This window comes from Aulonocara sp. 'chitande type north' Nkhata Bay, linkage group LG6 (assembly GCF_057382095.1).
Source record: "Aulonocara sp. 'chitande type north' Nkhata Bay isolate Kocher_YH1m ecotype deep benthic linkage group LG6, A_spYH_male_GT1.1, whole genome shotgun sequence".
Lineage (NCBI taxonomy): Eukaryota > Metazoa > Chordata > Actinopteri > Cichliformes > Cichlidae > Aulonocara > Aulonocara sp. 'chitande type north' Nkhata Bay.
The window spans coordinates 42940690-42962463 of NC_141349.1; the positions used below are offsets into that span (position 1 = coordinate 42940690).

Genomic DNA, 21774 nt, shown 5'->3' on the forward strand with positions numbered 1-21774 from the left:
TTGAACAATTCTTCAGTTTCTCTCGGCTTTAATTGTATCCAATTTGAACTCATTGTTTTCATGCACCAAGTTACAAACAGCCCCATCTGATACGTTAAATCATAGTTTGTAAGACGCTGCAAGGTAAAATATACTAAAGATCAAGGTAATATAATCCAGCTGCTGAGTGAACAGTCTATTGAAGCTCTATGAGAAATTTTAACAGTAATTTAGGAACTTATTGAAAAGAACTGACCCGACTCCAGGACTCTTTTTAATATAATTAATGATCTCACAGAGTGTCAATATGAACCTCTTCCAGGAGCTTTTTCATTGATAAAATTATTAACACCAGAACATCTCTTCTCTTGCCCAAGATACAAGAGAACTTCCCAGTCTACTATTCAACACAGTATCTATGGAGAGTCTCACTCTGGTGATTAATAAAACGAAGCCCTCTTCATGTGCAGTGTGAGATTCCTACACATTCAACTTGTAATTAATTCTTCCCTTTTGTCTGATGTTGAATCTGTTTATTTTTAAAAGGAAATTGTCCTTTTTGTTCGTCTTTCAACCCTTTAAGAGCAACCTTTTTAATTGCACGACCGTTGGAACAGTCAACACTTCTGTGCCTTTTCATTTCCAATTCTCCCTTTCCTTCTTAAGAGATAGAAGAGGCAAACTGCTTTATTTCAGGGCCTCTGAATAATTGATGTGTAATGCTGTTGTGAAGTGGAAAGCACCTCATAGTGGCTGCTTCAGCGAGCAGAGGAGACAGTGCACCGTTTCAAGCTTTCTCCTGTCTTAAAGAACATGGGGAAGGGGAGGGGAAGGAGAGGCGCAGGGAGAGGAAGGGGCAGACAAAAGAGAAAGACACCAAAATAAAAGGTAACAGAAATTCTCCCTCCATGGCCAGTGATTTCACTGACATGCCTGACAGTATCCTTCTGCAAGTTAGACGTGAGTTGTGACAGAGAACAGAAAAAAATAGCAAAACAACTCCTTTCTTTCCACCCGAGTTCCTCTCGTGTTGTTGCCCCCTTCCCTTGACTAGATGTTCCCGGTGTGTAGATCTTGTTTAAATGCTTGGAGCAGTTTTAACTAGTAGGAAGCCCGAGTCAAAGAGCGAGATTCAAGCAGCAATCACTGCTGGGCTGAGGAGCCAAGGAACGAGAATTTCTATTTTTCCCTTTCTCATCATCCAATATTTTTCACAGGCCTGTTCGAGTGAAAGTCCCTGCCCTTTTTGACGAAAGGACAAAAACACTGGGTTCGTGGCAGCTGGTAAGACAGGCCTGCGTGTGGGTGTGTGTGTATGAATGTGCAAAGAGTGTGCGACTCACTGATAATTGAAAGAAGCAGCCAATAGTGCTCTGAAATATTTTCCTCCTGTTCATACGCAAGTATAAATATTAATGGAAATATGGTGCCAACAAGCTTTTAAGGAAATGTACACTAAAGTGTGGCAGAGACCCCACTGAAATCTGGCAGACGATTCTTCATGTTTTTAGCCGATTCGAACAGATGATGACAGAAATGTGACACCGAGGACCTTCAAACAAACACATCTGATTGGACGTAACTGTCCTGCTAATGTAGTAACAATAACTGGCAATGCAGCGTTAGAACTGTTATCACTATAAATTAATATTGTTGTATATAATTACCTTTAAACGCACAAAGCAAAGAGTCAAGTATGATAAAAATATGTTCCAAGTGTCATGACTATCTAAGTATTTCTGGAGTATTGTTTTAGTCAACACTGGAAAAGGACTTTTCTGTATCCAGACACCAGTTGGTTGAAACGTTGCCGGGGGCTGGCTCCAAGGACTTAGTACCAGTGAGTACTAGTATCAGTTCCACTAGCCAGGGTCTAAACTGCTCCCTCTGTGATATGAGATGCGTCTTGCTACGTTTTCATACAGCTACACAGCAGGGGATAGTCACGCCAAGCTGAGGCGAGCCGCACCACTCTCAACCTACTGAGAAACAGCAACAGCCATGATCTCCTAATGACACCTTGATCTTGGAGCAGTTTCTGAGGATGGTCCACCCAGATCTGGAGGTGTGGATCAGGGAACGTGCCCCCAAATCTGCAGAGGAGGCTTCACAGCTAGCGGAAATCTTCATCTCTGCCAGAACAGGATCGAGAGGAACCACCTTTGGCCAGGACAGCTTCATGACTGGACAAAGTAAGTCTGATGGGGGTGTAAGGAGTGGTGGTATAGGCCAGAGTAGAAGTTATCCTGGAAGCAGACATTTTGTTTCTGGTAAAAGTAACAACACTAAAAAGTCACATTCAGGTTCAAAATCAGATGTTAGATGTTATCACTGTAACCAGATAGGCCACACTCAGTATACCTGCCCAGCAACAACACAAAGTAGGCCATCCCTTTTGTGCTCAGCCCCCAGACCCACATTGCCAGGTCCTGATCATGAAGCAGTAAGAACAACACCTGTACTTGTTAATGGTCAGCGTGAAGAAGCACTCTTAGATACCGGGAGCTTTCAGTCAGTGGTTTTGGCTAGTTTAGTACCAAGAGAGCTATGGAGTGACACAAGGACTAAAATAAGCTGTGTACATGGTGATGAGAAGGATTATCCCATGGCTGAGGTGTATTTGACTGTAGGTGGCCAGACATTTCTCCTGCCAGTGGCTTTAGCACCCAGACTACCATATGCAGTGATATTGGGCTTAGATATACCTACACTGCTAGATTTGGTGTCTAATGAAGTTCCGGGACATTTGCATACAGTTCATGTAGATCAGGACCACAACGTACAGAAGCAAGACATTATTCTGCAGGCACAGCCAGAAAGTGCAATCCCCAGTTTGATCACCACAAGAGCTCAGAGTGCAAATGACCCGTTAAAAGAGCTACCTTTCTATGATGAAGAAATAGAAGTAGGCCCAGAAAAACCAGCTAAATCTCGAGCGCAAAGACGAAGAGAAAAATTTAGGGGTTCATCCAGGTTAGAGGGTGTATACCAGAGCCCCAACCTCCCTCTGGAACTTGATATCCCACCAGATATCTCTTCACTTCAACGGGCAGACCCATCATTAAAATCCTGGTTTGATAAGGTGTCGGAGGTTGATGGACAGGTGCGAGGGACAGTAGATGTGTTGGCAGATGCAACCTATGTGTTGAGAAATGGTGTCCTTTATGAGTGTAAAGGCAAGACTGAAGCCATAGCATTACCACAGGCACTAAGAAACAAAGTCATGGAACTTGGTCATTCTGTACCTTGGGCAGGCCATCTTGGTTTTCAGAAATCTCTACATAGGATTGCAAGCCGTTTTGTCTGGCCTGGCATGTACACTCAACTACAGCAGTTTTGTAAGTCGTGTCAGATATGTCAGCTCACCCTAAATAAAGGAGTGGCCCGTGCCCATCTTCAGCCATTGCCTGTCATAGATACACCTTTCGAAAGAATAGGAATGGATGTAGTGGGGCCCCTTGAAAGAAGCTCATCAGGTAATCGTTACATCTTGGTCATTTGTGATTATGCCACTCGTTATCCTGAGGCTTTCCCCCTAAGATCAGTGAAAGCGAGACAGGTTGCCAATTGTCTCCTGCAGTTGTTTTCTAGAGTAGGTATAGCTAAAGAGGTCCTGACAGACTGTGGCACAAATTTCCAGTCTAAATTCCTACAGCAGGTATATAGATTACTTGGCATAAAAGGTATTAAAACCACCCCTTACCACCCCCAGTCAGATGGACTAGTAGAGCGTTTTAACCAGACACTAAAGAACATGCTGCGCAAATTTGTAACAGAGACTGGCTCAGACTGGGATCAGTGGCTGCCTTACTTGTTGTTTGCCTATCGCGAAGTGCCACAGGCCTCTACAGGATTTTCACCATTTGAACTGCTTTATGGCCGTCAAGTGAGAGGTCCACTCGACCTGCTGAAAGAACAATGGGAGAATCCAGAGCCTGATGGAGATAATGTAATAGCTTATGTGCTGAAAATGAGAGAGTGACTAGAACAAATGACAATACTGGCACAGCAAAACATGAAAGTGGCTCAAAACAAGCAGAAAACCTGGTATGATAGGAAGGCCAGGGAAAGGACGTTCCAACCAGGACAGCATGTGTTGCTGTTGCTTCCTACGACAGACAGCAAACTGCTAGCCAGGTGGCAAGGCCCCTACAAAATTACAAAACGTCTTGGCAATGTTAACTATGAGCTGTACATGCCTGACAGGAGGAAGAAACATCAGGTCTTCCATATTAACCTGTTAAAAGAATTCACGCAGCAGCAGCAGCAACCCATCTCGCAGCAGCAGCAAGTGCCAATGCAGTCCACGCAGCAGGTAAAACAGCATTGTCTTGTTCGGGTAGTCAAGGATGAAGAGGAGGGAGAACAGTTTTTTCCCACAGGCAAATCAGGGCCAAGTTTAGTGTCACTGACCCATCTTAAGCCCTCCCAGCAGGGAGATTTAAGGGCTCTTCTGGATCCGAATTTGTTCCAGGAAAAACCTGGTTTTACAAAACTGGTACAACACAAAGTTCACTTGAGGGATAATGCTCCACCCCGTAGAAAATTCTATAGGATTCCTGAATGCCTGGTTTCACAGCTGAAGAAAGAAATCGACCTAATGTTGTCACTTGGGATAATTGAAACATCAGCGAGTGAATGGTGCAGCCCAATTGTTCTGGTCCCAAAAAAGGATGGAACATTGAGGTTTTGCATTGACTTGAGATATCTCAACTCTGTCTCAAAGTTTGACCCCTATCCAATGCCTCGTATTGATGAGCTCTTGGAAAGGGTGGGGAGAAGTAAGTTCATTACCACTCTTGACCTAAGCAAGGGCTACTGGCAGGTGGCCCTAGCTCCAGAGGCAAAGGAACTGACGGCCTTCAAAACCCCGTTTGGGCTGTTTCAGTTCAGGGTGATGCCGTTTGGTCTCCAAGGGGCACCAGCAACGTTTCAGCGGCTGATGGACCAGGTCTTGAGGGATGTGTCAGACTTTGCTGCAGCATACCTAGATGATGTTGTGATATTTAGTCAGACCTGGGAGCAGCATGTGGCTCACCTGCGACGCGTTCTAAAGTTAATCAAATCTGCTGGTCTTACTATCAATCCTCACAAGTGTAAGATCGCACAGAGGCAGGTGGAGTACCTTGGATATGTGGTTGGACATGGACAGGTGAAGCCTCAGGTGGGGAAAATGGAGGCAATCCATGCATATCCAGTTCCTACAACCAAGAAGAAGGTGCGGGCATTTATAGGCTTAGTGGGCTGGTACAGTAAATTCATCCCCCACTTTGCAGAGAGGGCAGCACCTCTCACGGATTTGACAAAAGCGTCGGCGCCGAATAAGGTCAAGTGGACAAAAGACTGTGACAGAGCTTTCATTGACCTTAAGTCAGCCATCACAAGTGATTCTGTTCTACACAGCCCGGATTTTGCTCAGCCTTTCACACTGCAGACAGATGCTTCTGGAGTAGGCTTGGGAGCCGTGCTGCTGCAGGAGGTGGAGGGAGTGAGGCGCCCGGTTGTTTTCCTCAGCAGAAAGCTTCAGGACAGAGAGTCTAGATACACCGTGGAAAAGGAGTGTCTTGCTATGAAGTGGGCGGTGGAGTCACTGAGGTACTATCTTCTAATAATAATAATAATAATGGATACTTTATTGATCCCCATGGGGAAATTACTTGTTTTTCTCTGCATTTGACCCATTCACTCTGTGAAGCAGTGGGCAGCCCACTAAGCAGGCGCCCGGGGAGCAGTGTGTAGGGACGGTACCTTGCTCAGGGGTACCTCAGGGTAGCCGTTAAGTGGATTCGAACCGCCGACCTTCCGATCATGGGGCGACCACTTTACCTACTGAGCTATCCCTGCCCCTAGGCAGACATTTCACCCTGGAGACAGACCACCGTGCCCTTCAGTGGCTGCACAAGATGAAGGAGACCAACATGGGTGTTGCAAGATGGTATTTGTCATTGCAACCCTATGATTTCACAGTGCGGTATCGTCCAGGCAAATCTAACTGTGTTGCAGACTGTCTTTCACGTATGTATGAAGATTGAAGTACAGTAGTCTAAGGAGAAGGGGAGAGGAAATGTAATGGAGACCAGGGGTTCCATTACCTGGTTGGTATTGTTAATAATAAATTGTTGGATTGGGAATTTAAAATGCGGTAATAAAGAAAACACATTAGTTCTTATGGAGTCTTTTATTAGGTTATTTGACATACGATTAAATTGACAGCTTGTAACAGAAAAGAGACAGTGGGACTGGCTGTCCTACCTGTGTCGGAGAAGAGCCAAAGTTAGAGCTGCTTGCAGTTAATCATTTATCAATAACCTAAACATATGTGAAATGAGAACTTGTAAAGGTACTCACCTGTCCTGGTTGCTTCTTGCAGGATGTGGAGCAAAAGAGTGAAAGCGGCTCAATCACCTGTTTAAGAGCTCTTGGAGCAGACCAGTGTGCCAGGTTAGGGAGTGTGGTTAAAGAGGGTTTTAATTTAGATAGAAATGAGTGAAGCTTATGTTATTGGTTTGTTTATAGTATGTGTTGGAAATATGTATATGTTTGTGATGTGCTTTAATGTTATGGTATGTTTGTTTGGGTGGAGGGTTATGTTTCATGTTGATTAGTTAACCCCCATACTTGGGCTATTCCGGATACTCACCTGAAAAGGTAGAGTATAAAAGGAAGCCATTTTGTTTAGTTGTGGTTAGTGTTTTGTGCTGTTGTCATGCTCCTTCTTTAATAAAGTGCCAATCCATGGATGTCTTTTACTCCAGTCTCGCGTCATATTATTGGACAGAACCTATGACCGCCGGCCAAAACTGACAGTGTGTTATGAAAGTGTAAGTAATGTGGATGTCTAAGTTGTGGAATAAAATTGAGGCACAGGTGGCCAGAAGGGGACAGAGGGGGGGGATGCCTCCCCTGCACCCTGGTGACACACCCGCACCCCAAGGCCCTACTTGTGTGGGTGGGTGTGTTGGAGCGGGAAGAGGGAGGCAGCCGGGGATGGGGAGGAAAAGAAGGGAGGAGCAAGATGCCCCTCCCTGGGGCCAGCTTCCCTGCTGACCCCAGTAGGCACCCCCGTCCTTCGGCACCCACCAAGGCAAGGGAGCCCAGGCCCATCCAGGCCGGGGCCTACGGCAGCAGCACTGCCAAGCCCCAGAGGACCCGGGGCAGCCCACCCGACCCCACCGCAGAGGAAACTGTACCTACCCTAACATTCAATCATCTCCCAGACTACACAAGACAGTAGACACCCAGCTTAAGTTTATTCTCCACCTCTCCTATGACTCTCCCCCACCTGCAGAGTGGACTCCTGCAAGGATGGAATAAACTCCCTGTCAGTTGAAGAGCCCCCTAGTTAGGCCGATGCACCAGAGGCCCCCTGTGCCAGGGCTGAGCCCCCGTGCACCCACCCGCCCACAACCTTGGCGACACACCAACAAGGACCTAAGCCCCCAAGGCCCAGCCAGAGCCCTAGCACGGAGGCGAAGCACCCCCAAATCCCAAGACCCCACGGCTGCCCCGGCCAGTAACCTACATCCAGCACAGACCCTCCCCCAGCCCTGCTGCACGCAGCCACAAGGAGAACACCCTCTAAGAGCAACCAGAGCCACTAACCAGGTTATGACCACAACCCCTGGGTTAAGCCCTCCAGGGATAACGTCCCTAGGGATTCTCCAGACGCCCTAAACCCGTCCCAACCTCCACATCAACCACAATGGCGAAGGAGGGACCAAACCACGAAAATTTCTTTTTTACTATGGATTTAATTTATATATATTCTAAAAATCTTTTCTTGTTGATCCCATATTGCATAACTAGTCTGTCAAATGGAATAAAGTCTGTTCCTTCTAATATATGTTTGTAGAGTACACCCAGCACAGACACACGCACACACAGGCAGGTATAGCCAACTTCCACGTTTATTGATATATTTGTATTTTGACAGCTGACTCAGTCGCACCGTCTGACAGCTCGAGCCCAGCTGATCTCTCCTGGCCGCTCCTCCTCGTCTCACTATAAACACAGCGGAGGAGACCATCATTAGTCCATAAACAATATCAGCTGTTCTTACCAGCCTCGCGGCGCCGCCCCGTTGAGCCTTCCGCTCCACTCCTCCCCTGCAGCTGCGCCCGGGGCCACGCCTCCACCACACACCCCCACCGCCCGTTCGAGGCCGGGGAGCCGTCCGGCCGAGCCAACTCCCCCCCCCCGCGAGCGAGAGAGGAAATCGGCCACTGCCATCTGCGCCCCCGGCCTATGGATCACCTTGAACTTAAAGGGCTGCAACGCCAGATACCACCGGGTGATCCGGGCGTTGGCATCCTTCATGCGGTGGAGCCACTGCAGCGGGGCGTGGTCCGAACAGAGGGTGAATGAGCGTCCCAGGAGGTAATAGCGCAGGGAGCCGACCGCCCACCGGATGGCCAGGCACTCCTTCTCCACGGTGCTGTACCGGCGCTCGCGCTCTGCCAGCTTCCGGCTGATGTATAGGACAGGGCGGTCGGCCCCCCTTACCTGCTGGGACAAAACGGCTCCCAGCCCTCTGTCCGAGGCGTCAGTCTGCAGAACAAAAGGGAGGGAAAAGTTAGGAGTGTGAAGCAGCGGCTCCCCACAGAGAGCCTTTTTCACCTGCACAAACGCCGCCTGGCACGGCCCCGTCCACTGGACCAGATCCGGGGCACCCTTTCGAGTGAGATCGGTCAGGGGGCTGGTTAGCTGCGCAAACCCCGGCACAAAGCGACGATAGTAACCCGCCAACCCCAAGAACCGTCTCACCTCCTTTTTCGTCCTGGGGCGCGGGCAGGATGCGATAGCCGCCGTCTTCTCCACCTGTGGACGCACCTGCCCGCCCCCCAGGTGGTACCCCAGATACTGCACCTCCCTCCGTCCAACCGCGCACTTCTTCGGATTGGCCGTGAGCCCCGCCCCCCTCAAGGACTCCAGGACCGCGGCCACCCGCAGCACATGCTCCGCCCAGGTGTCGCTGTGGATGATCACGTCATCCAGGTAGGCGGCAGCATACGCTGCGTGCGGACGCAGTACCCGGTCCATGAGACGCTGGAAAGTGGCCGGGGCCCCGAACAGGCCGAACGGAAGTGTCACGAACTGGTACAAACCGTACGGAGTGGAGAAGGCCGTTTTCTCCCTGGCCTCGGCAGACAAGGGAATCTGCCAATAGCCCTTGGTTAAGTCCAGTGTCGTGAAAAAGCGGGCCGTGCCTAACCGGTCCAGGAGCTCGTCGACCCGAGGCATGGGGTAGGCATCAAAGCGTGACACTTCGTTCACCCTGCGATAGTCGACACAGAACCGTATAGACCCATCCTTCTTCGCCACCAGAACGATGGGGCTACACCAGGCGCTGTGCGACTCTTCTATTACTCCCATCCTCAGCATTTCCGCCAATTCCCTCTGCACGATTTTTCGCTTGTGCTCCGGGAGCCTGTAGGGCCGTGAACGCACCGTCACGCCAGGCTGCGTCACGAAATGGTGCTCGATGAGGGACGTCCGGCCGGGCAGGGAGGAGAACACGTCCGCAAAACGCTGTTGCAACGCGACAACATCCGCTCTCTGGGCCTGTGTGAGATGGTCATCACAAGGGAGGGAGGCGGGAATGATAGAATTTGGCACCTCCGGCCCCAACTCATCTCTCTCCTTCACCAAGCTCACCAGAGAAGCGGTTTCAACCTCTCGCCACAGTTTGAGGAGATTGAGGTGATAAATCTGCGTGGCTCCTCCCCTGTCCGACCGAGCGACCTCATAGTCCACGTCCCCGACTCGCCGTGTGACCACAAAGGGTCCTTGTCACTTGGCGAGCAACTTCGAGCTGGAAGTAGGGAGTAACACAAGCACTTTATCTCCCGGTGAGAATTGCCTGAGCCTAGCCCCTCTGTCATACAGGCGTTGCTGACGCTGCTGAGCCTGGAGCAAATTCTCCCGTGACAACCTCCCCAAAGTGTGGAGTTTTGCTCTCAGGTCCAACACGTACTGAATCTCATTTTTGGCGGGGCTCGGACCGTCCTCCCAGCTTTCTTTAATCAGGTCGAGCACCCCACGTGGCCTCCTGCCGAACAGCAGTTCAAAGGGAGAAAATCCCGTGGAGGCCTGGGGCACCTCCCGCACTGCGAATAACAGAGGGTCTAGCCAGTGATCCCAATTGCGTTCATCCTCGTTAATGAACTTCCGAATCATGGACTTTAAAGTCTTATTCAGCCGCTCCACCAGCCCGTCAGTCTGAGGGTGGTAGACGCTGGTCCGAATAGATTTAATGCCCAGTAATTCGTACAGTTCCCGCAGTGTACGAGACATAAACGACGTGCCCTGGTCAGTCAGTATCTCTTTCGGGATTCCGACTCGGGAGATGACCTGAAACAGTGCCTGCGCCACACTCTTTGCAGAGATGGTGCGCAGCGGAACTGCTTCCGGGTACCGCGTTGCGTAATCCACCAGAACTAACACAAAGCGGTAGCCGCGTGCACTCCGGTGAAACGGCCCGATGAGGTCCATGCCGATGCGCTCAAACGGGACCTCAATGAGGGGGAGAGGGCGCAGCGGCGCCTTCGGTATGGCCGGCTGGTTAACAAGTTGGCAGTCCGGGCAGGACGCGCACCAGCGGCGCACATCCGCTCGGATGCCCGGCCAATAAAATCGGGCCGTTATTCGCTCCAGAGTTTTCTCGTATCCCATATGCCCTGCCATGGGGTTATAGTGGGCCGCCTGGAAAAGCGTTTCCCGGCGGCCCTGCGGCACCAACAACTGGGTGTGTGTTTCCTCGGTCTGAGTGTCACGACTCACTCGATATAACCGGTCGTTTAATAAGACGAAACGCGGGTAGGTCTGCGCGGCCTCAGGGCGCACCACGTGACCATCAATAGCCATCACTTGGTCAAAGGCTGAGCGTAGGGTGCCGTCACGAGACTGCTCCAGTGGGAAATCACCCATGGGGGACACTTCCGGGGCCGGCGGGACGTCCCGTGAGGGACCCGCCGGCTCCTCCCCCCCGGAGTCGGTGTCGGACGACCCCGCGTCACCGCTGAATGCCGCGCACACGCTACACCCCGCTTCCGGTCGTGATCGCACCCCCGCGTACTGCCCCAGTAGCTGATGAAACCCCGGCCAATTGGTACCCAGAATCAGGGGGTGCGACAGGCGCGGGCTAACCGCCGCCGTTACTCTATGCATTTTGCCCTTATACTTTAATAACAGCGGCACTATGGGATACCTGTGAACGTCACCATGCACACACCTCACCTCCACCCATTCTGCCTCCAGCAATGCCCCGGGGCGAACCAAGCTTTGGTGTACGAGGGTCTGCGTACAGCCCGTGTCCACCAACGCCTGGCGTATACCCCCTCGAGTCCTTACCGGAATACTGTATGTCCCTCCTGGACCGGGGGAGGGTGCTGGGGCGCCAGCAACACGAAACACCTGCCCCACTTCCATAAGCGGACAATCCCTCCTCAGGTGCCCCGGCTGCCCGCACTTCCAACACCCCGGCCCCGGCGTCTGTGCTGCTCTCCGTGGCTCGGGGGCGGCTCCACTTGGCTCGGCTGCCCTGGACGGCACCAACGCCGCGAAAGGGTTAGTGGGGCTCAGCGCCGGCAGCCGCTCTGCCTGCCCTGGTGCCGGCACACGGCGTCTCGGGGCCGGCACTGGGGCCTGTTTGTTCGGCCTCCGTCCGGCGTCCCCGGGTTCCCCTGCTCCAGCGGCAAGGTGGTCTTCCGCTAGCGTCACCGCTACCTCCAGGCTTGCGGGCCGGTGGCACCGGACCCATCTCGCCGTCTCCGCTGGCAATCCCTCCGTGAACTGCTCCAGCACCACCTTGTCCACCAGCTTCGTCTCGCCCTCCGATGCTCCCGGTTGCAGCCAGCGCACCGCCGCATCGCGCAGCTGCCGGGCCCAGGCGAATGGTCGGTCCGTTGTAGCCAGCCGACAGGCCCGGAACCGCCGGCGATGGTCTTCGGCGGTGAGCCCCAGCCTGTCCACCACCGCCCGGCTCACGTCCGTGAAGCTGCTCCTCGACGCCGGAGGCAGACTCAGGGCCGCTGTTTGTGCCTCCCCAGACAGCAGGGGGAGCAGCCGCGGAGCCCACTCCTCCCGCGGCCATTGGCAAGCCTCCGCCGTGGCACGGAAGGTCTCCAAAAAAACTTGTGGGTCGTCCCCGTCCCCCATCCGGGGCACCGACACCGACAGCGGCGAGGGCTTCGGCGTGGCAGCGGCCCCGACCAGCCGTTCCAGAACTTGCGTCTGTCGGTCCGTCTGCTCCCGCAGCGCGGCCAGGTGGGCACGCTGGTCGGCCGCCTGATCCCGGCTCATCGTCGCCATCTCCGCCAGCATCTGCGCCAAGAATTGCAGAGGCTGGGCGGGTGGCGTGGCCTGTGGGTCGGACATTTCCCCACCGGCACTGTCCTGGGTTTCGGCACCACTTGTAGAGTACACCCAGCACAGACACACGCACACACAGGCAGGTATAGCCAACTTCCACGTTTATTGATATATTTGTATTTTGACAGCTGACTCAGTCGCACCGTCTGACAGCTCGAGCCCAGCTGATCTCTCCTGGCCGCTCCTCCTCGTCTCACTATAAACACAGCGGAGGAGACCATCATTAGTCCATAAACAATATCAGCTGTTCTTACCAGCCTCGCGGCGCCGCCCCGTTGAGCCTTCCGCTCCACTCCTCCCCTGCAGCTGCGCCCGGGGCCACGCCTCCGCCACAATGTTCTAAGTATTTAATTCCTTTACAGCTCCATTCTGGAGTTGAAGGACTTGTTACCATGAAGATTATTAAGAGAACATTAAAATTTAGTCTAAACTCTGCAGTTTAGTATATAAAGTTCGATGACTTTTAAGTGGGATGGACTCACTCCAGAGATTAACTTCAGAGGATCACATCTAAATTTGTCAGTAGCTCCACTCCTGACCAACCAGGTCATGAAGTCATTCAAATAAGATCCTGACAGACGCACAGGGCTTTAAAGTGGGAAAAAATAAAGACTGAAAGATACTTTTATTGATCAGCTGAATGATTCCACCAGTCGAGACTTTCCGTGCGTCACACTGAAACAGTGCAAACACAGCCAGAGTTGAGCACACTAACTACATAATGACATTTTAATTGCACAACAACTCTTTCATTTTCAAAATGATTTCTGGCTGTTGATGCGTCTTCATTCATATTTCATCGCTCCAGCTCAGAAAAACATGATGCAAGTTTGTGTTTATAATTAAAATTAAAATCTCTGTTGTCTTCTGTTATGGGTATAATCAAAAGTGTCAAAAAGTCTACACGACTATAAATACAACATTGCAATTGGGAAGACTTTTCTGGTGTTACCTACATTATGTCTTTCTTATCCTCTCCTCTTTGTTTCATTGTTTATTATTATTATTACTTTTATTGGGGGTGAGGTGCATCTGCATCACCTATTTATAACTATTATACCCTTGGTCTTCTATCCATCAATCAATCTAGTTTTTTTCCACTTTTCTGGGGCCGAGTTGCAGCAGCAATAGCCTAAACTGAAAAGCCCAGACCTCCTCCAACATATCCGGGGTCCAGCTGAGAGATGTAATCTCTTCAGCGTGTCCTGGGGCTGCACCGGGGCCTCCTTCTGGTGGAACATGCCCTAAACATGCGTGTCTCACCTCGACCAGTCAGATGGCCATCCCTTCCTGATCCTGGGTCTACCAGAGGTCTCTTCCTGTTAAAAGGGAGTTTTTCCTGGATCAACTGAAGGCTGTCATGGTCCTCGGTCAGTTGACCCATTGTTTTGGGTTTTTTAGACTTTCTACTATTGTTTATTTATTATTAGAGCCTACGGTTCTTTAATGTTCACATTACTCCTCTAACTGTATTTAGCTTTGTTTTCTGATCTAAACTGTGTCACAGTTTATTCCTGTGTTAAGTCTCTTGTATTAAGTTCGTTCATGTGTCTGTGTATTGCCTGTTTAGTTATCCCTTCCTGTTTTACTTTGATAGTTTATCTTCCTTGCCCTTCGCCTTTAGTTTTGCTTCCTTTGTCTTATCTCCTGTGATTTAGTTCACCTGTGTCTTGCTCGCCCCAGCTGTCTCCACTTCCCCTAATCACCCAGCTGTGCATATATTGTCTCAGTCTCACTTTCCAGCACACAATAGGCTCTGGTGGCCCTAGTATTCATTCATTCATTCATATTTGAGTAGGTTTCATTTTTCAGTTCTCCTTTGTATTTTGTGTTTCACTTGGCCTTCAGCCTGAATAAAAGGCTCACTTATAGTTCACCACCATCATGCATTTGTGTGTCTGCTTTTGGGTCCTCACTCTCCTCTCAATAATCTAGAAACCTGGAAGTAATAAATGCATGAACTAGTTTTTCACTGTAACTCTGAGACAGGATGTTTCTCATTTTAGAGTAATTGCGCACGTGCAAGAAAGCAGCACTATATATTTCTTTAATATACACACTGAAAGACAGAACCTTCTCACATTTTTTCATATTGGAAAAACATGTGAGAAGTTTAAATGTGGCTGAAGCGATGTGCAGTTATCATATAAAATATAAAAAGGTACCATCTCCTTGATTGTTGCAGCGTTATTTCTAATTACAAACCCCACCACTCTGCTGGTAAAGCCAGAATGAGCAGATGCAGCAGATGACCAGCCCTGGGATGCGTTTGGCTGATTTTAGGCTCAGTGAGGGGGCACAATGACAAGAAAGCCAGTTGCGATTGCTTTGTGACAGTGTTGGTCACACCATTGCAGTCTCTGCTGGTTACTTTTCAGCTAATCTTAGGTAAACATTACTGTAACAGTAACAAATGGAAGTGGAGCTGATTAGAATACTTCTCCTTATTTTACAGTAGGCCCTTGTTGTAAGGTTACTGACACTCAACAGAGAGAAAAAAATATTTTCCATCGAAGATTTTTTTTTCTTTTTACAGTTTGGAAAATAAACAGACAAAGCTGTCACTACATAGCAGCTACCTTTTTTTTTTTTGCTTCAGCAGAAACTTGCATAATAGACTCATGTGGGATAATGACTAGATGTTAAATATTAGTCACTGCTGGTACAAATGTAGGAGGAGTAAGTGAACAGTTTCAGTGTTGACTTCCTTCCTGATATTGTTTTTCTTTAATAATACAGTTTAAGCGCCTAACTAGACGTCACAAGCCTGACATAATTAAGGATTTTCAGGAAGACAAAGACGGTAACTGATGTCAATGTTTTGCTTTTTCAAACTGTAACAGAGCACCGTGAGATACTGCAAACTGCTTTCCATCCAATCTGTAGCAAAAGCACAGCATCCAAAACAAATGTTTGACTGTGGCATTCATAGACCGAGGATGTGAAAATGTAATGAGCGACTGCTCATCCTTGGTGCTTTACAGACAATCTGCAGTGACAGAAAGTAACAGGAGCTCAAATTCTTTGAACAAATGTTGTGCGTCTGCCAGAAAAAGCTTTTTGTTCCTCTAGCATTTCCCTATTTTCATAGTGCACCGGCTCCTCTCTACTCCGTGTGTCGCTAAGCAGTTCTGGCTAATTATTGTGGTTAGGTAGGTGTCAAGTAGCACAGAAGATCGGCACGGCAGCATCTGCCTCACCTTCTTCAAGCAGTTTATGTAATTAGCTGTTTTGAATTGCACCTCTGATCTTCCTTTAATTTAGCTCACCTGGCTGTTTCCAGCAGGTCACTTTATAGTGGGACGACACCGAGTGACACCGAGTGGGTTCGGGTACATTCCAAGTGAGTGCTGTAGATATTCCATCACATAAAAATATACTAGATCTCTATTATTCTTTTGTATGCAAATTTATTCTGGACTGGGAGCAACGTATTAACCAGTTTGCACAACTTTCCTTTCAATTTCCCCTCGAATTACTGATTTTATAATGGTCTTTGATAACAAACCTTGGTGAGAGTACACAGCAGGGATTTCATTGTGGTGGAAAAATTATGGATTCATTTTCATAGGCAGTTGAGGGATCACTCTTAATTATTTCAGCTTCTGCCCTTTGATCTGATTTCCACCCAGATCTCTCGGTGCCTCCGGTGTCTTTACACATCCAATGTATTTCATGTGTGTTTTTGGGCTTGTGTCTTTGTGAGGATAGGGTGTCCTAGTTAAATTGGAAAAAAGAAAAACTCTGAAACTGGTTGTTGGTAGTGAATTCAAGGACTACAGGTAAGGTCTTTCACTTCTTGTATTCTGGGCAAAGGTCAGGATTTCTCTTAATATTAAGGAAAGGCAAAGATTTGGTGTAATTTTAGAATTTAGATTCTCTACAACAGAAAATAAAAGTCTTTACAGTTTGTAAAACAGCTGTAACAGAACGGTGAACACAGGAGGTAAAAGAATCATTAGCGCCATGTTATCAATGCATATTTTTTTCTTTCAACACTATAAGGTGTAGCTGTTGTGTGGTTAGCACATTCTTTTGTTTGGGTTTTTTTTTTTATTGCAAAAATGCACACAAAAGTACTTTCATACTGATGTAGAAATATATGAGAATGGTCTGTGAGGCAACTGAGAGAAGGTGGTGTTATGTTCACCATTTTCCTTTCCCATTTGTTAAGAAAAGCCATAAATCAGTGGCTAATGACTGAGCTCTTACAGGACGTTGCTGTTTCTGCAATCAGCCTCAACTAAACACAATACCTGTTCTCTCTGACTACGACTCAAATCTAAGTCTGTGTTAGCTTCCAGCTAAAGTCCAGGCCATTCGTTTGGTTCATTCCAATCATGTTTAAACAATGTCCACGACTTTATAATGAAGTATGATGAAGCCTAAGTAATGAGGTGGCAGTGAAAGGCCCTTGTATAGCTTTTCCCAAGCCCTTTAACACAGAGCCTTGACCTTTTTAACTAGCAGAATTAATTGGGCTGAGCTAACCTTTTAGAGCCTAGCTGTGAAATAAAACCAGTGTTCCCGGGTCGCCTCATTATACCGTTCTAGCTTTAGAGTGTGAGTGCTCCTTTTCCCCTATAGTTTGAGGACACACAGCACAGCAGCCGGTCAGCAGCTCAGATGGGGAATAAATTTCAGGTCAGTCCAATGAAGTCCGACACCTTTAAGCCTGTTTCCTTTAGACTCTCCAGTTGAAGACTGGTCCTGTTCACTCTGTGAGAGGGAGTCATCAGTATGGTGCATGTAAATCATTTGCTGCAGTACAGTAAGTTTTTCCTTTTCAGAAAACATTAAATACAAGTCATGTTTTCCGTGTGCTTTCAGTTAAATAATTAAAGCATCATTAATTTATCCTGAATCTTCTGAAAGCACGAGGTGAGGTACATACTGCTCAGAGGTCAAAAGGGGAAGAGAATAATAAATCGCTTCAGGAATTTCTGAAATCTCATTTCAAACAGTCTCATGCTGGATGCAAACAGGCATCCTACACATAGACGGGAGTTCCTACCGTTACCATCAAACTTAAAACTACTTACACATTGCTGGAGGTAATTCTCTTGCATTCTCAGAGAGTGTTTCAGGCTCAAAACACATACTTTTTGTAATTAGTGATTTTTATGTACTGATGCTGTAAAACAGTCGACCAATAAGGGAACAGATTCTGTGGTAATTGTAACAGACTGTTACGGTGTAACGTCAGCCCCCGTCCAACAGGAACTCCCAAAGTGGATTCTTTCAGCTGTGTCGATATGATCAGTTATTCAGTTTTGTCAATAACTTGAGAATAGACCAGTATGACCCGAGCGCATGCACTCTGCTTAATCAGATGTCTGTAGCATTATAGTTAAAATGGTAGCTATAGAAACGGTTCCACATGTTCTGCCACCAGCTGGTGCCGACATGGTTTGAGACAAAGTGTATCCATGGTCGTGACTGCAGCTACGACATGACAAAGTTACACTTCTGTTGCTGTACTTTGGTAGATTATGTCTATAAAATAATAGTTTGGTGTAACATTAGGTGTGTATGAGTGTGAAGCCTTGACATTGTTGTGCTGAATGAGTGCTGTGTTGAAGCAAAGTATTTCTTCACTCCTGTGGTTCACTGGTAACACATTTGTCATGTTTCATAAAAGAACTGCAGGTCCTAACTGTGCTTGGCACTGTAAGACTTTCATGGGTAATGTTGAAGGGAACAGCGGAGAGCAGTTACAGTATGGAGCGACACAGCACCACAGATTCAACTACAAATGCAGCTGAGTCACAGCACTAACGCATCCACAGCTTTAGCAGTCTGGCCCGGAAGAGCAACTGCAGCTGTGCTCGCATACAGTCGCTGTGCACGGTTGCAGACTTCTGAAAGGAGTAATGAACGTGAAATGCGTCATGCAAAGTGCTGCATTCCCACTCATTCCTCTATCTGCATAGCCGTTCCCTATACCAGAGTTGGCTGCTTTAACTAGACTAAATCAACTCTGAAAAAAACATATAAGGGAATGAAAAATGTAGTGGAGGAGTGTGCAAACTAAAATGGTAGTAATGCAAAAGTATTTGCTTATTGTTACACGAGGCTCTGTCGTGCTGTTTGTGCTATAAAGATGTGTTATGAGCCAATAGCGTATGTCAGACACGGCTGTACATTTACAAGAGATTGTCTCCATCTTATTGACCGTTTTTGGAGCTGCAATCATTCAAATAGACTTCATATAAAGCTTGGTGAGTTTCATAGCTGATTACTTGAAAAACAGAAAGCTTGTATAGTAAGGTGCATGTACTGAAATATGTCAGCCAAAATATTTAAGTACAGTAATATAAATTTGTATTGAATTAGCAAAGCATGGAACATTAGAAAACTGTGCTGCAAATAATATGACTGTAAAAAATGAAGACGCCCTGAACAAGTCAGAGAAAATAAATTTGGGTTTTCCAGAAGTTAAGCTGGTTACACTTTGAAAGCGTTGGCTCATAGCGATTCCTTTTCATTCGGGAAACTATCGAAACTTTTCCAAAACCGTCGGCAGCAAACATTGTTGAGACTTCAATAAAATCCTCATTGAAAGTCTCAGGGGGAAAAAAAGAGTGATAAAATGAGGCCTGAAGAGACATTGTTTCTTTGGCCACTCAACATATCACACAGAGTAAAAGAAGTAAAATTTGTGCCTTGCCACCTGTCTAACACTTTGAATTGCATTAGATTGCTTTGCTCAGACAAAAGTGTAAAATATAATTTTAAATCAGCTTCCTGACGCTTTTGATTTCAGCGTCTCTGCAGGAAATTAGCCCACAGAGACATTTGAAGCACTGTATGCACATTTTCTCTAAATCCAGATTTCTGCAAAATTCAAATGACCCACTGTTAACAGCACCATGGTGTTAAACATGGGTTTGCAGGAATGCATTAGAAGAAAAGTGCACAAACAAGTGTGGAAGGAGCACCAGTCCCAGAAGTTTGGATGATATCAGGAGAATGTAACATAGATTTCATCAAACCCCACGTTTATATATGTCAATTAATCTTTTTCTATGCTCATTAATAAGCCTAAATCAATTAAAAGGAACCCCACATTAAACATAACATAAAGTGGCAGTATTTTACATGATATACAAGGTATACAAGATGGTAATAACTTAGGATAGTTAACTGATATTTGTTTTTCCTTACATGTGTTCAGTCCTTTCTAACTCAAGTAATAATTAGTAAGAGCAAAACAGCTGAGCAACTGAGCAGAAAGGCAGGAGAAAGTTGCTCTGACTCGTTCGCATGAAAATGTGCCTCTCCAGCCAATAACCAAGAGGGTTGAACCATCAAGAGAAAGAGCAAGGATGAGAGAAGAAAAATCAGAAAGTAAATCTGGTTTTTAGCACCAGTTCACAGTGATCGTTGTCTCAAGGCTCAATTACAAGACTCCACAACAGAAAAGAGAAAATGTGGCAGGATGCTTGTTTACATGAGTATGTGTTGTCCTGGAAGATGTTTAAACTACACAGTTAGTCCTTAAAGGTTCCTTTGGCATTAAAACATGCATTTTTTAAAAAAAAATATATGAAATATGTGTTTTGCATCATCAAGGTGATATGTCACAGACACCGGTCTGATTCCATTTAGAGTCTTTGTATTCTGACTCTCGAGTCCTACTGCTTCACAAACAAATCATGTTATTCAAGAGTACAGAGTGGTTCCACCTCTCTGCTTTAAGATTGGGCTGAAAATTGTCCATTTTGATCAAATGTCTAGTTAGGGCTGGATCAGGTGACCCTGAGCTGTCCTGTAGTTATGCTGCTACAGGCTCAGCCTCACATATCACTCTACATTTAAACATCAGTAAATAATTCTAAACTCTGGCTCTCTCCAAATCAAATCAAATCAAATTCAAATTTTATTTGTCACGTACACAGTCATACACAGTCATACACAGTACGATATGCAGTGAAATGCTTAGACTATGAAGGCTATGAATAAGATAGGAAATAAATATGAAAAATTAAAAAGTGTAAATTTAACTAGGAAGGAATAAAATATAAAAAATTAAGGCTAAAAATGAAATAACTGTACAACACAAATTAGAATGAAGGGTACATTTAACTGGGAAAGAATAAGATAAAATATATAAATTAAAGTTGAAAATAAAATAACTGTACAACACAATACACAGTATAGAACTATATAAGAATGTATGAAGAAATATAAATAAATATATATTTAAACACACAATAACAGCAGCTGTACAAATATTAACTGGAAATGAAGAATATAGTGACCAGTGTTGTGCAATCCACATTATGTCTTGTGCCGATTTAGAAACGCTGAAAACTAACTTAAAAAACAAAGACAAAGAAAAAGTGGTCGGAGCAGTCGTGACGGCAGCCGACCTCACCGGCGCCATCTCCAGCGCATATCTTTGTCATATCTCCCCCCGTCACTCCATCCAAGTTTGGAAGATGGATGTCTTTTCCTGAGCCTGGTTCTGTCTGAGGTTTCTTCCTGTTGAAAGGGAGTCCCCGTGTTTTCGCACATGCTAAATCCCCCTTTAGCTCCTGGTCTGCACTGATTCAGTGACTGCATGGAAACCCAAACAGGCCAAGCATTTTGTCCACTGAACATCTATTTTTATTTTTCACATGTCATTAAGTGCTAATCCACCAATGAATGGTTTGGTTTTGACTGGTTTTGGTTTTGGTGTGTACCGTCACGAATGTACAGTCAACACGTGAAAAATCGATCAAGTCATGAAGAATTCTAACCTAAAACGCACTTGGTTCAATTAAGATTCCAATTAATAAATCAATTACAAATGAATCCATTTGATCTATTTAACAAATTGTACTCTTGGTTTCAGATGTTTTTCGTTGGTTTATTTGCAGCTGCACTGACTCATAGTCTGGTTTATTTCAAGGTATCCATTACGGTAGTGGAAATTCAGAGTGGGTGGTACCTTTGAATTCTTGTTGGCATTTTATCTTTTCATCCAAGTTCATTTCCAGCCTGGGTTACAGAACCTGATTCACAAAGAGGAGCTGAAATCACAAACAACATGTTGAGGGCTTGTGTTGAAAATATTCTTGTTACTGTCAGTCAGAGTGTGTGTCTCTTAGCAAATTGCAGAACTATTAGCTTTTCTGTGTGACATCTTAAAAGGACAAATGCAACAACATCTTCTCAGTTCTTATTTTACAAGATATTTCCCCCTAAGGCTTTTAGAAAGAAGTTTATTCCAGTGGCACAAAGTGTTAGCCACAAAGTTACCATTTGAAATATTTTCTCACAACTACCTTATGAACAGAAAAGACTGTTACACTTGACAAGAAGCAGTGAGGCAAAGAATAGATAAAACTATGTCAACTATGGAGTGAGTATGTCTTAAGAATTGTCAACTTTTGGTTTCCCTTTAAGTTTGTTGCTTATATAATACAATTGGAGGTT

The 21774-nt window shown here is 46.6% G+C and overlaps 1 pseudogene; it reads right to left on the reverse strand.

Moving 5' to 3' along the window:
• Positions 1-10710: 10710 nt before the first annotated feature.
• On the reverse strand, positions 10711-12378 carry LOC147328598 (uncharacterized; annotated as a pseudogene).
• Between the last annotated feature and the right edge of the window lie 9396 nt (positions 12379-21774).